The sequence below is a fragment of the Canis lupus genome, chromosome 16 (genome assembly GCF_048164855.1).
Source record: "Canis lupus baileyi chromosome 16, mCanLup2.hap1, whole genome shotgun sequence".
Taxonomy (NCBI): Eukaryota; Metazoa; Chordata; class Mammalia; order Carnivora; family Canidae; genus Canis; species Canis lupus.
The window spans coordinates 44,580,358-44,591,797 of NC_132853.1; the positions used below are offsets into that span (position 1 = coordinate 44,580,358).

The 11,440-nt window shown below is 39.6% G+C and overlaps 1 long non-coding RNA gene across 5 annotated transcripts in view; it reads right to left on the reverse strand.

The window, feature by feature from the left end:
* LOC140606911 (uncharacterized) overlaps positions 1 to 10,457 on the reverse strand; it is a 149,955-nt gene extending 139,498 nt beyond the window's left edge. For all 5 annotated transcript variants that reach the window (XR_012009122.1, XR_012009121.1, XR_012009125.1 and 2 more), the window contains exon 1: positions 10,240 to 10,457. This is a non-coding gene — a long non-coding RNA (uncharacterized lncRNA). The remainder of the gene's footprint in view (positions 1 to 10,239) is intronic.
* Positions 10,458 to 11,440: the final 983 nt, after the last annotated feature.

Below are 11,440 nucleotides of genomic sequence, written 5' to 3' on the forward strand. Positions count from 1 at the left end.
AAAAAATACAAATAAATAAATAGGAGTATGGCCAAGAGGCCATGACCAGTGTCTAAGCACATTATATCTGTCCTTTCCCGTTTTCTCTTTTCTTTCTTTTGAAATTAAGTTGAAGGTCAGGTTATTATTGTTCTGAGACTCCCAAATTCTTCTATACGGATGGAAGAAATAGTATAAATAATAATAATATGCATATCATCTAAGCTTTGCAACTAAATAAGTAAATTAAACTATATAAACAATATCTACATTATCTAATCTTGCAACTGAAATCCAACATTTCTGGCATTTATATATTATAGTGGACCTCACAGGCACCAGAAATTAAATTAGTGCCCAGAATAGACCTAGAGGGCATTATGCTAAGTGAAATAAGTCAGACTGAGAAAGACAAATACTATATGATTCCACTCAGAGGTGGACTCTAAAAACAATACCAAAACACACACACACACACACACACACACACACACACACATGAATAACAATCAAAAAGCAGAATGAGACCTACAAAGACAGAGAACAAAAAATCTGGCTACTAGAGGGAAGGGGAGCAAGGGATCGGTAGAGTGGGTGAAGAAGAGTGGGAGATACTGGCTTCCAGTTATAAAATAAATAAGTCATGGGAATAAAAGGGACAGCATAAGGGGGTGCCTGGGTGGCACAGTCGGTTGAGCATCCAACTCTTATTTTCAGCTCAGGTTGTGATCTCAGGGTCCTGAGACAGAGCCCCACATAGGGTTCTACTCTCAGTGAGAGTCTGCTTGTCCCCCTTCCTCTTCTTGCCCTTTCTCCAAAATAAATAAATAAATCTTTTCCCAAAAAGGCACAGCGTAAGGAATATAGTCAATGATAGCATAATAGTGATATATCAGGATAGATGTCAACTACACTTGTGAACACAGCATAATATATAAATTTATTGAATCACTCTGTCGTACACCTAAAACTAATGTAATATTGTGTGCCAACTACGCTCACATAAACAAATAAATAAGCACCCAAACTTCCCTTATGTAAAAAAAAATTACCAAAGGGCAAAATATTCCCAGCACAGTCAGTTCAACTTTATTTAGAATAACTTTGTAACATTTACCCCAAACCTCATTTTCCTAGGCATATACATGAAAAAAAAATCATCCCCAAATCCCTGTATCACTATTTTTTTTCTTTTGTATGTATTTTGGCTAGCTGCCTAAAATACTTTCTTGGAACAAGGCTACATTTATAAAATAAAGGGAGAAAAGTTCTCTTTCTCTAAAGGCCTGTTGATTTGGCAATCACCAGAAATGAGGGAGACATTTTGGAGATGTAACCAATGGGGAGGCAGAACTGAAATCATTGGGATCAAAATGCTTTTAAGCTACTCCTGCCTGAACAGACCGAGAAGCTATACATTAGCATATGGGTGTGTCTTGCTTAAACCAGGAAGTAAATTGTTAAATTCCTTGGTGTTTCCAAACACAGAGCAGACTTCTACCTCTTCTCCAAAAAAGTTGCATAATTAATAAAATTCATATCATTGAACCAATTCCTTGCTCTTTTTGCTTGCAAAAGTCAAAGTTTATTTTCCTATTCTCCCTTTGAAGAAAGACACTTGTGATAGATGGTGGATGACAGTCCAGGAATTTGACCAAAATGACAGTACACGCCCTATAAGCAGCTGTGGGTTGGCTGCAGTTCTGTCTTTTGTGCACATCTAGTGTAATGCAGCCAATGGAAAGAAATAGTCACATTGGAGTGTGCCATTAATCCAAAGGGCATTGGCATTTGGTGTCAAATACACACAAATGCAGCTGCTTGAGGTTGCTCTGGCTTACAGAAACAGGAAACAGGTGGGAAACCTTTGACAAATTACAGCTTAAAAAGTCTCTGCAAATGCACTATGTCTGATTCAACTATTCTAATGGTACCATCAAGGCAGGCTCTGGAGTAAGAGATGGGGGGTGAGCCAGGTACAAATCCATATAATGAGATACGCCGTAGTCACCACTGTCCTCAACCCCTGTGTTCTGGTGGCTTAGTGTGCCCAACTGCCCTGGCTATACTAGCATCCTTACTCTGTCTGCCTGTGGCACCAGAAGGATCAGTGTCTTACAGTCTGGGAAGAGAGAGCATCTCAAATTTCAAGGTCGCCATCTAGGATCCCATTGCCCAAAATTTACATACAGACAGTGATGTCATACACCCATGCCTGTGATCTCGAGCTTCTCAGATATCTATGTATCTACAACATTCAACTGAGTCCCAGCCTTCTGGATTTTTCCCTTAAAGAATGGATATAACATAAAAATGGACATAACATAGAAACAGTGGCTCTGTTTGAGACAAGATGAAATATTTTCCCCTATAACTTAATGTATTTCACAGAATAAATTTTATGTGTAACATAATATAAGATTAAAGTATAGAGGAGCCTGGGTGGCTCAGTCAGTTAAGAATCTGCCTTTGGTTCAGGTCATGATCCCAGGGTCCTGGAATCAAGCCCCATATCAGGCTCCCTGCTCAGTGGGGAGCCTGATTCTCCCTCTCCTTCATTGCTCTCTCTCTCTCTCTCTCTATCAAATAAATAAATAAAATCTTTTTTTAAAGTTTAAAATATATAATACATTACTTTGATGCATTTACATAATGTAATATGATGGCTGATGGTCATCACATTCATAACACTATCACATTCCATAATTACATATTTTATAGTACAATACTATTGTCTTTATTCATTATAATAAGAATTTAATCTCTACAGTTTTTTTTACTATTTATTACAAGTTTGCACCCTCAACACCATCGCTCTTTCCCCACCCTACTCCGAACATCCTCTGATAACCACTATCTTACTGTCTGTTTTTTACAGGTTTAACTATTTTTTAATGAAAGTGTAATTGAAATACAAGGTTGAAATATCATCTTATTATATTCCTAAAATAGTGACTTTAGCATTAGATCAGAATCATTTGGGATATTTCTTTAAAAATGCAGATTCCTGGGGTGCTGGGTGGCTCAGTTGATCAAGCATCTAACTCTTGGTTTCAGCCCAGATCATGATCTCAGGGTCATGGGATCAAGCCCCTCATGGAGCTTCATGCTCAGTGAGGAATTTGATTGAAGATTCTCTTCCTCTCCCCACTCTCATGCTCTCTCCATCTCAAATAACTAAAGACATCTTTAAATATATATATTTTTTTTAATTTATAATATATATTTATAATATAAATTATAATTAATATAATACTATAATATCATTATAGTGTAGTATACTATTATAGTACAGTATAGTATTATATTATAAAATACTATAATTATAGTGTTATAAATACTTATATTTATAATATTTATATATAAATAATATTCTGGACTTCTGAAAGTCTATTGTTTGGAGATACCCCCTGTTAATGGTGTCCTGGTTCTATTGAGACCCTTGGAAAAACCTGACATCTATGCTCTTCCCTGTTTGCCTTTCTTTTTTCCTTCATATTCCTTCCCCTTTCTCTCTATTTATATTCCTCTTCTTCTACTCCTTCTCTTTTCTCTTTAAAAAAAAAAAAAAGATTTTTAATCTATCTTCCCTGTTTCAGTCATGGGCCCACGTGAGCTTTTCTGAAATAGTTAACCAAAGAGTCAGCTGACTGCTGCCAACCTTCTCACCAGGAAAAAAGTACATTCCAAGGAGCTCGGAGATCCATGGCCCCAGAGAGCTACAGTGAGGCTCTGAAATGGATAGTAGTGGATGCTCTTGCATTTCCCAAAGGGTCACTTCCTCAAGTGAATCTAGTTGAAAGTTTGGAATGACTCAAACTGCCAATCCACGGGATGATGCTGCCAGTGGTCCAGCAGAACTTCCCAACCACAAAGGTGCCAGGATAAGAATTAATTCTCAAACAGTCCACTTTCATCAAAAGCAGCATTTCAAAGCAAGTCATCACTGGGTGGCAGCCAAACATCTACTGGAGGTTGTGAGCAATTGGACTGTAAGGGGCAAATGTGACCAGCCATGTCCAGGAGGATGTGAGGGAAGAAGGAGGAGAGAATGGCCCACTGACTCCTGCTACTTGTTGGGCACTGTATTTCTGCCCATATTATGGCATGTAATCTTTATGAGGGATCTGTGAGGATATGTGGTTTTGCCCTATTTTACAGAGGAGGAGACTGAAACTCAAAGAAATTAAGCATAATTTTCCTAGGGTCACACATTTACTAAGAGGAATCAACTGACTCCAAATTTAGAACTCTTTCCATTTAGGACCTCCTGAAACATAGACTCTTTAATTTCTCGATGCTAAGCTGTATGACTCTGTCTCTAGGCATCTGTTCCAGTTGGGACCACCTGGAATTGCTACAAATTCTCCTACTCCCTTCAAGGATCTTGCCACAGAGCTGCTCTCTACCAAAGGTCGGCCTCCAGAATTATCAAGAAATCAGTCATAGGAACCTCTAGCTTTAAAGAAATCCGTGCCGATTTTAGGTGAAGGTTGCTGAGGTCAATAAAATGGTGACTACAGAGTGACACCTGCAACCCATATTTCTCAAATTCCAAGATAAAAGATGAGAGAGTGGGGGCTAAATGATTATTGGCATCTATTACTCCCCACTAAGTCCATGATCCCTGCAGGTGTGTGTGTGTGTGTGTGTGTAAACGGATGCCTCTTCTTTCTAGATTAGATAACTCCTTAAGTTAATCCTTTCTTACCCTCTTTCCTATATCATATCAGCAGGAGTATGGTCTCTAAGTTCATAGCCCAGTGGCACCCAGACAGCTGAAGAGCTTTCTGCAGTTGAGCCTATGAGATGTGCAGATCATGGGTTTTAGGCATAAACTCCTACATAATGACAGCCTTTATTTCCGGCTTTTAGCCCAGTATATGCATTTCTCCTTCTTACCTGTCCTGCCAGGTAATGATTTACTTGATACATATATCCCTTAGTGTTTGATGGGTGCCATGAAGAGAGGACTTTTTAATAACCACATCCTCGTTATCTGGAACAGGGTCTGGAACACAGGAGGTAGTTAATACATTTTGAATGAGCAAATAAATGGCATGAGATGACATCGCATAACAAAATCATTCAGCTACTCCCACACGTGACTGGGATCTCAAAATCTGAGATTCAATTTTCCCAATTCAGCCCATATCCAGTGAGTAAAAATTAGTAAAATTAGTAAAATCAGTGAGTAAAAATAAGTTAATACCACTATTCATTGCAAAGTCATGTCAGATCCAGGAATGTCATAGCGTCCTTGTAGAAAATTAACCAGGCATCTCTAAGGTTAAAGATCAGGTGGTATGTAATAAATGAGCTGGAAACAAAGAGGAAATTTCCAACACGCAGCTGAAATTCAGCCAGCTGATTGTAGGGAAGAGAAAGGAATATTACTTGTTTTAAACATGTTGGAACAAATGTGTGTATATGCTGTATGACTATGGTCATATTAATTTTTTCTTCTCTCTGCACTTTGTATTCCAAATTTTCTATAATAACCATTTGTTACCTAGGATGGAAAAAGAGTAAAATGTGTTTAAAAAAAAAAAAAAGAAAGAAAGAAAGAAATGAGAAAGGAAAGGAGGAGGAGAGAGAGGTGGAGAGAGAAAAAGAGAAGGGAGGGAGGGAGGAAAGCCGGAAAGCTACCTCATAAGATGAAAAAAGACCAGCTATTTCTCCATGGCTTTAAAACCACTGATTGAAAATGGATAAAAGTCAAATCAACCAGTTGTTTTGTCTCCATGACACTAAACACTACTGGTTTTACTTTTTCAAAGAAGATCTTGAACTGATTAGTTATTTTGGCATCATGGAGACACACCACCATGTGAACAAGGACAACATATGAGCAACTGGGGAGGGCCATGGGCCATGTGGAATGACGTCCAGTGACTTAAGGGGACCAAGACACAGAGCTCATTGGTGGATCTTCAACTTTAGAAATTAATATCTTACAAAAATTTCTCCAGAGAGTCGATATGTTCCAGTCAATGGAAAATATCTGAGACTCCAGAATCTGAATCCCTGGGTTCTGTTACCCTTTCCACAAATAGATCTGTGAACAAAAGCAGGTCATTCAACACTCTTCCTCTTCTGTAAACATTGAGATAATAATTTCTGTCCTATTCTTTCTTAGGGCTATTGTAGGTAGGAAAATGTTTATAAAATTACATTTTCTAAGTTAGTGAAAAGTGGTATTATTAATTAATAACGTCCCTTCAAGAGAAGATAGAGAGTGAAGACGTTGTACATCAAGAGTCAGAATAACCTGAGTTCTAGTGAGACTATGATCTAGTTAGTGTCAAAGCTAAAAGCAACATCCAAGAACCAAGAGCATCTGAGGGCCTCTGAATCAGATGTCCTGACTCCACTGCACAATTTGTCTGCCAACGGCACAGATATTTCAGTGTTCGGTGCAGTTCAGATGGCCACCCTTGATACCAATTACTCTCCATTACAGATTCCGTTTGAAGAATTTACATCACATACAAATAGGGTAACATAAAATAATTACCAAGTTATGACCTAATCATGTGCAGCCAGTTGGATAAACGACAATGCTATCTCAAATCTTCAGGAGATGATAATGTGAGAGCCTTTGTAATTATATGTTAATATTTGTTTCACAGAAATGGCGGTGGAATGTAGCTATATGATGAGCCTTGCTTGTTAAATGAAGAATATTGCAGGCAAACATGAACAAAGCCATATTCGACATGATCAACCACAGATGATCAGTTTCTGGAGCATATGCTTTGCACCTAACATTTGTCTGTATCCCTTACACGTAGTATGTCTTTGGTAGAGTAGGTACTGAATTTTTGGGTCCCTTGGTGACATTTAAAATTTTTCAATTTAAAAAAAAAGGGGGGGGGGTTACTAAAGCCAGTCTCCACAATATATGAGAATTTTCACCCAGCTCTTTCACTTGAGGACTATGATAACAAGGTAGATAGCACTTTAATGAACTATAGTCCCTGGAAACTAAGAAGGAGAGGCATTCCCTACCACGTCACAGACTTCTTTCATGTCCATTCTAGAGCCCCCACGGTTACTTATGGCCACAGGATTCCTCGACATTGTCTCGGGACAGTCTTCGCCAATGTTTGTTCTCTAGGCTCCCCCATTATCCAACAGAAACTGACGCCCATGACTAACCAGATGCAGCGGCAAGCACCCCTGCTTTCCACAGGATTCTGTAAAATGCTGATGGAGCAGGAAATAGCTATAAAAGTTCCCCTGAAATCCTCTAGAGATGTCCTGTAACATTTTCCATGGAAATGTCATAAAATATTCCATGCAATTAGCTTCACTTAAAGAAACATTTGTCAACTTGTTTTACCTTCTTAAAGGTGACATTTTTTTCTTTAAATATGTGTTATTTATAAAAATATTTGTGTTGTTTAACAAAATACAAAGACATTATTATCGCCATGGGATTCTGATTGACCGAAAGCTAATAATAGCAAGATTAGCCTCAAGTAAAGCCAAAGTAAAATATATAAATGAGGAGCAGAGTCAGAGTGAGGGGTGGGGGAAGTGGAACATAGAACGTGGATGAAACTTTTTTTAAGACTTTTTTCTTTTCGAAAAATCAAAGCCCTACATTTTCATGGGTCCATTTCCCAGTTTCAGAAAATATGAAATTTCCTCAGACTAGAAAGACTCACTGTTATCCATGTAACCCCAGAGAATTCACATGAATTGAAATTAACTCCCAGCCCCTAATCCGATGCCAAGAAAATATGCTGCAAATCAACCTATATTTTCCAAAGCAGGGAGTTATGTTACCACAGAGTCACCACATGCTGAGGATGGAAAACAGGTGTGTGGTGAGGCTTCCTGACTATAGCCACTCACGCTCAATCCCCAGGTGGCTTATCTACACCCTGCTGCAGACGTAGGTCATTCACAACTTGGTGCGCAGTGATTTTCCACTGGGGACCTCAGGGCTTTCATGGTCACTGTTGAAGTATAGGATTATCACATAACACCATGTTCCCTCCCTGAAGCCATGACACCTCTGTGCTCCTTCCATTTCTTCTGAAAGCCTCTGCCACCTGCACAACCTAATGACCTTGCCCAGTTCTGCCTCATAGTCGCCTGAAACTGAAAGTTGCCTTGTCTGGATTGATTGGGTCATTTTATCAGGTTTTTGCTTAAATTCCTCCGTTTTGTTGGGTTCTCAAAGTTCTTCTTGCCACTCTTTGGTTGGACTCCACATTGTAAAGAGGGAATGTGACTGAGAAGATTCATTCAGCTTTGAAGGACATTTTCTGAGGTTGGAGGGACTGGAGTGATAGCAAGGGAGAGGTTGACCATAGAAGAAGTACCAAGGACAGGAGCCTTAGACTCAGTGCACAGAGTCATCGAGAGTCACTGCTGAGACAGGTGCATGGAACTGAGATTGGAAGACATGAGCAAAGAGCAGGTGATAAAATCTAATTTGTGAAGCAAAAGCAGATTTGAACATGTGACCAACTAGGAGATATCCCCCTGAGACAAGCAAAGACAGCATCAAGAAGGCATAGAGAAAGGTAAAATGTATTAAAAAAAAATAATAAGCTCAAAGTCATGATGGGTTTATGGTCTTTCTAGACAAATTTACATGAACAGTGAGTTCATTGTAACCAACATGAAAAGCCTGGAGCCTATGTGTTCCCTCTTCCGGTTGTAGCCTTCAGAGTCCTGTTATGACAAGATCTAAATTAGGAGTCAGGAATGAAATAAAATGCATAGACACCAGGACTAAAAACAGTGGAAGAGGACAAACTCAATGTCCAGGCTGCTCCTGGAATGCTCAGCACTCCCAAACTAGTCAAGAAGACACTCAGCGCATGCATGTCATCTCTGATTGTATCCGGATCTGAGGCCAGTACCTCCAGTTCAGGTCCTTCCCCTGCTGCTGACTCACTTCACCTAGCCACCCATCCATGCGTAAGACCAGAATTTCAGTTTATCAACTTACAGTAGAAAAGGAAATAGTCTCAGAAACTCTTGGAACAATCGACTTGTGAATGAATAGTATGAACTATCCTTATTCAAACCTGATCAACAAATGTAGCCAAGAATCATATGCATCAGGCTGATTGGCAAGAATAGAATATAACAAGGATAGTTAATAATAAGTCTGAATGCTGCTTCATCAATTCAGTCAAAGAAAACACAACACAGCCATCTCGGACACAGGTATGGACTTACCGCTGAGTCAACCGGTGAGTCAAGAGTACTTAAAGTCCATCTACTAAAGCTTTCTCTCCCCTGGATAACATTTGAAAAGACACTGCCAATGTTTACCTCTGTGATTTTTCTGTTTGCATTGCTCACATATCCAGTTGACATATGCTTCCCTAGTACATTTCATCAGGCTGTAGTTCTGCCTTTGGCTAAAGAATTTATCCTTCTCTTTGTCCTTTCCCTGTTGTGATCTACATAATAATATACTGATTTAAAGATTCAGCTCTTGGATCTCAACCTCACATCTCCATTCTCCAGTTCTTAGGGAGGAGGATGGCGAGGTACTTCACTATAGTCCTGAAACAGGAGTGAGTGGCTTTCCTTCTCATTTAAAAATTTAATGGGATTTTTCAAAGGCCTATTATTGCACCTCCTCATTTATGTTCATATCAACAGGCCCCGAATCATTTCAGTCCTCCCGGGATGCCGGACACGGAAAGTTCTTTTTATCAAAGTCATTAATGAATTCACACCAACAAAGAAGCTTTATCTGTGCTACATTCAATATTTGCAGAGGCAAAATTGTGAGGTTCTCTAGAGAAACCCTGGCAAGTGATCATCAAAAGTATCGAGGAAACAAATGACAAAAGAAGATAAGTCGTGCAAATCACCATCGTATTTTAGAAAGCACAAGTTAAAAGAGTAAGACAGATTCAAGGCAAGCTGAGAATTGTACAATGGAAAAATACTGCACGCAAGATTAAAGACCCGCCTGCTAAATAGATAATGCCAAATTTGATGAGAAAATACATTACATTTCCTTTCCTTTGAAACCTCAGTTGATATTTTCCACTTTTACTGGAAAGAAATAAGCTCTAAGATGTCACTCAACACTTGGGAGAAAGGGGCCTCCCTTTCCAGATGCAGAAACATAGAAGAAGTGCCCGAATGTTTTTTCTACGAAGCCCAAGCCCCTGGAAAGTTCAAGATCAGCTCACGGGCTATGAAAAATCTGCTTTGGGTCTTTTGTCGTCTGGCTGTGAATATTTGTCTCTCCAATGCTCTTGCATATGTACTTACCTTTGACTTGGGCTTTAATTTGCCACCAGATAACCTCCGACCTTCCTCTAACCCAGGTAGATTAGGGAACCTGCATACCAACTTCACCAAAATAGCATCAGGACACCTGAGACAGGTTCTCACTACTCTCTTCTTGCCCGGTTCTGGCCTGTGGGCTCTTTGCTAGTCTCCTACAAGTTCTGCACCAGGCTGAGCTAGATTCTTGGCTCTCTCTTACTTTTCTCTGTCTCAGAAGTACAGATTAATCTGTCTATTTCCGACCAAATGCTCTGTGCTCCCTGCCCAAGGTCAGCTTCATGGGCGAGCTATCTGTGCAGTCCCACATGTCCCCTGGCTTAAAGGGCTGTGCTATCATCGTCTTGAAATTCTTCAGTACTTTTGAGGAAAGAGCCCCACATTTTTATTTGCACCAGGTCCTGCAAATAGCATAGCTGGTCCCATCCTTGACAACGTTTCCCCGCCAGAAAGCAAAATTCTCAATTGCATTCCTGACCCGACTTGACCAAATCTCAGCCTAGTGGGGCAGATCACACACTGTTGGTTAAGAAAGCACCTAAATAAAAAAAAAAATTAAAAAAACTAAGCACAGCCAGCTGCAGCTGCAGCCGCACACGCTTGTCACATTTGTCAAATATTCAAGAGCGTGCATTCATTTGCTTGGTCACTGCTCTAAGCAAAATAAAGGCCTCCAGCCCTGTCACATGCTAGCATCGAGGAGAACCAGAGACCGTGATTTGCATTAATTGAAAAGTCCCGTCCAGACCTCGGCCCTTGCTCCCAGAGAGTTCAGGACAAGACTCATGAATTCCAGGAATGTGAGGAAAAAGAACCAAAGAGCAGAATTGGATTTCTACCTAAGTTTAGAAATCAAAGACTACTGATCTAATGCTTTAGCTGAAATCCTTTATTAGAAATGGCAATAAAACCTGGGTAATCAACGAGAACAGAGAACATGTTTTATTCCTTTACATAATCATTTCTTAGCTCCATGTTGACAAGAACAAAGTGATTGGGAATAATATGATTTCATGGATCAGAATAAAAATGTCTCCCTTTTTTCTGCCTGGGAAAGATTTGCCACCCCTTCTCTGTTTTCCTCTGTGTCTCTCCCTCTACCCTCCTCTGTCCCCATACCCAAAATTTGAGATGAGGAGCTGAACTGTATACCTTTTCCCCATTTCCTTTACTTTTTATATCTATA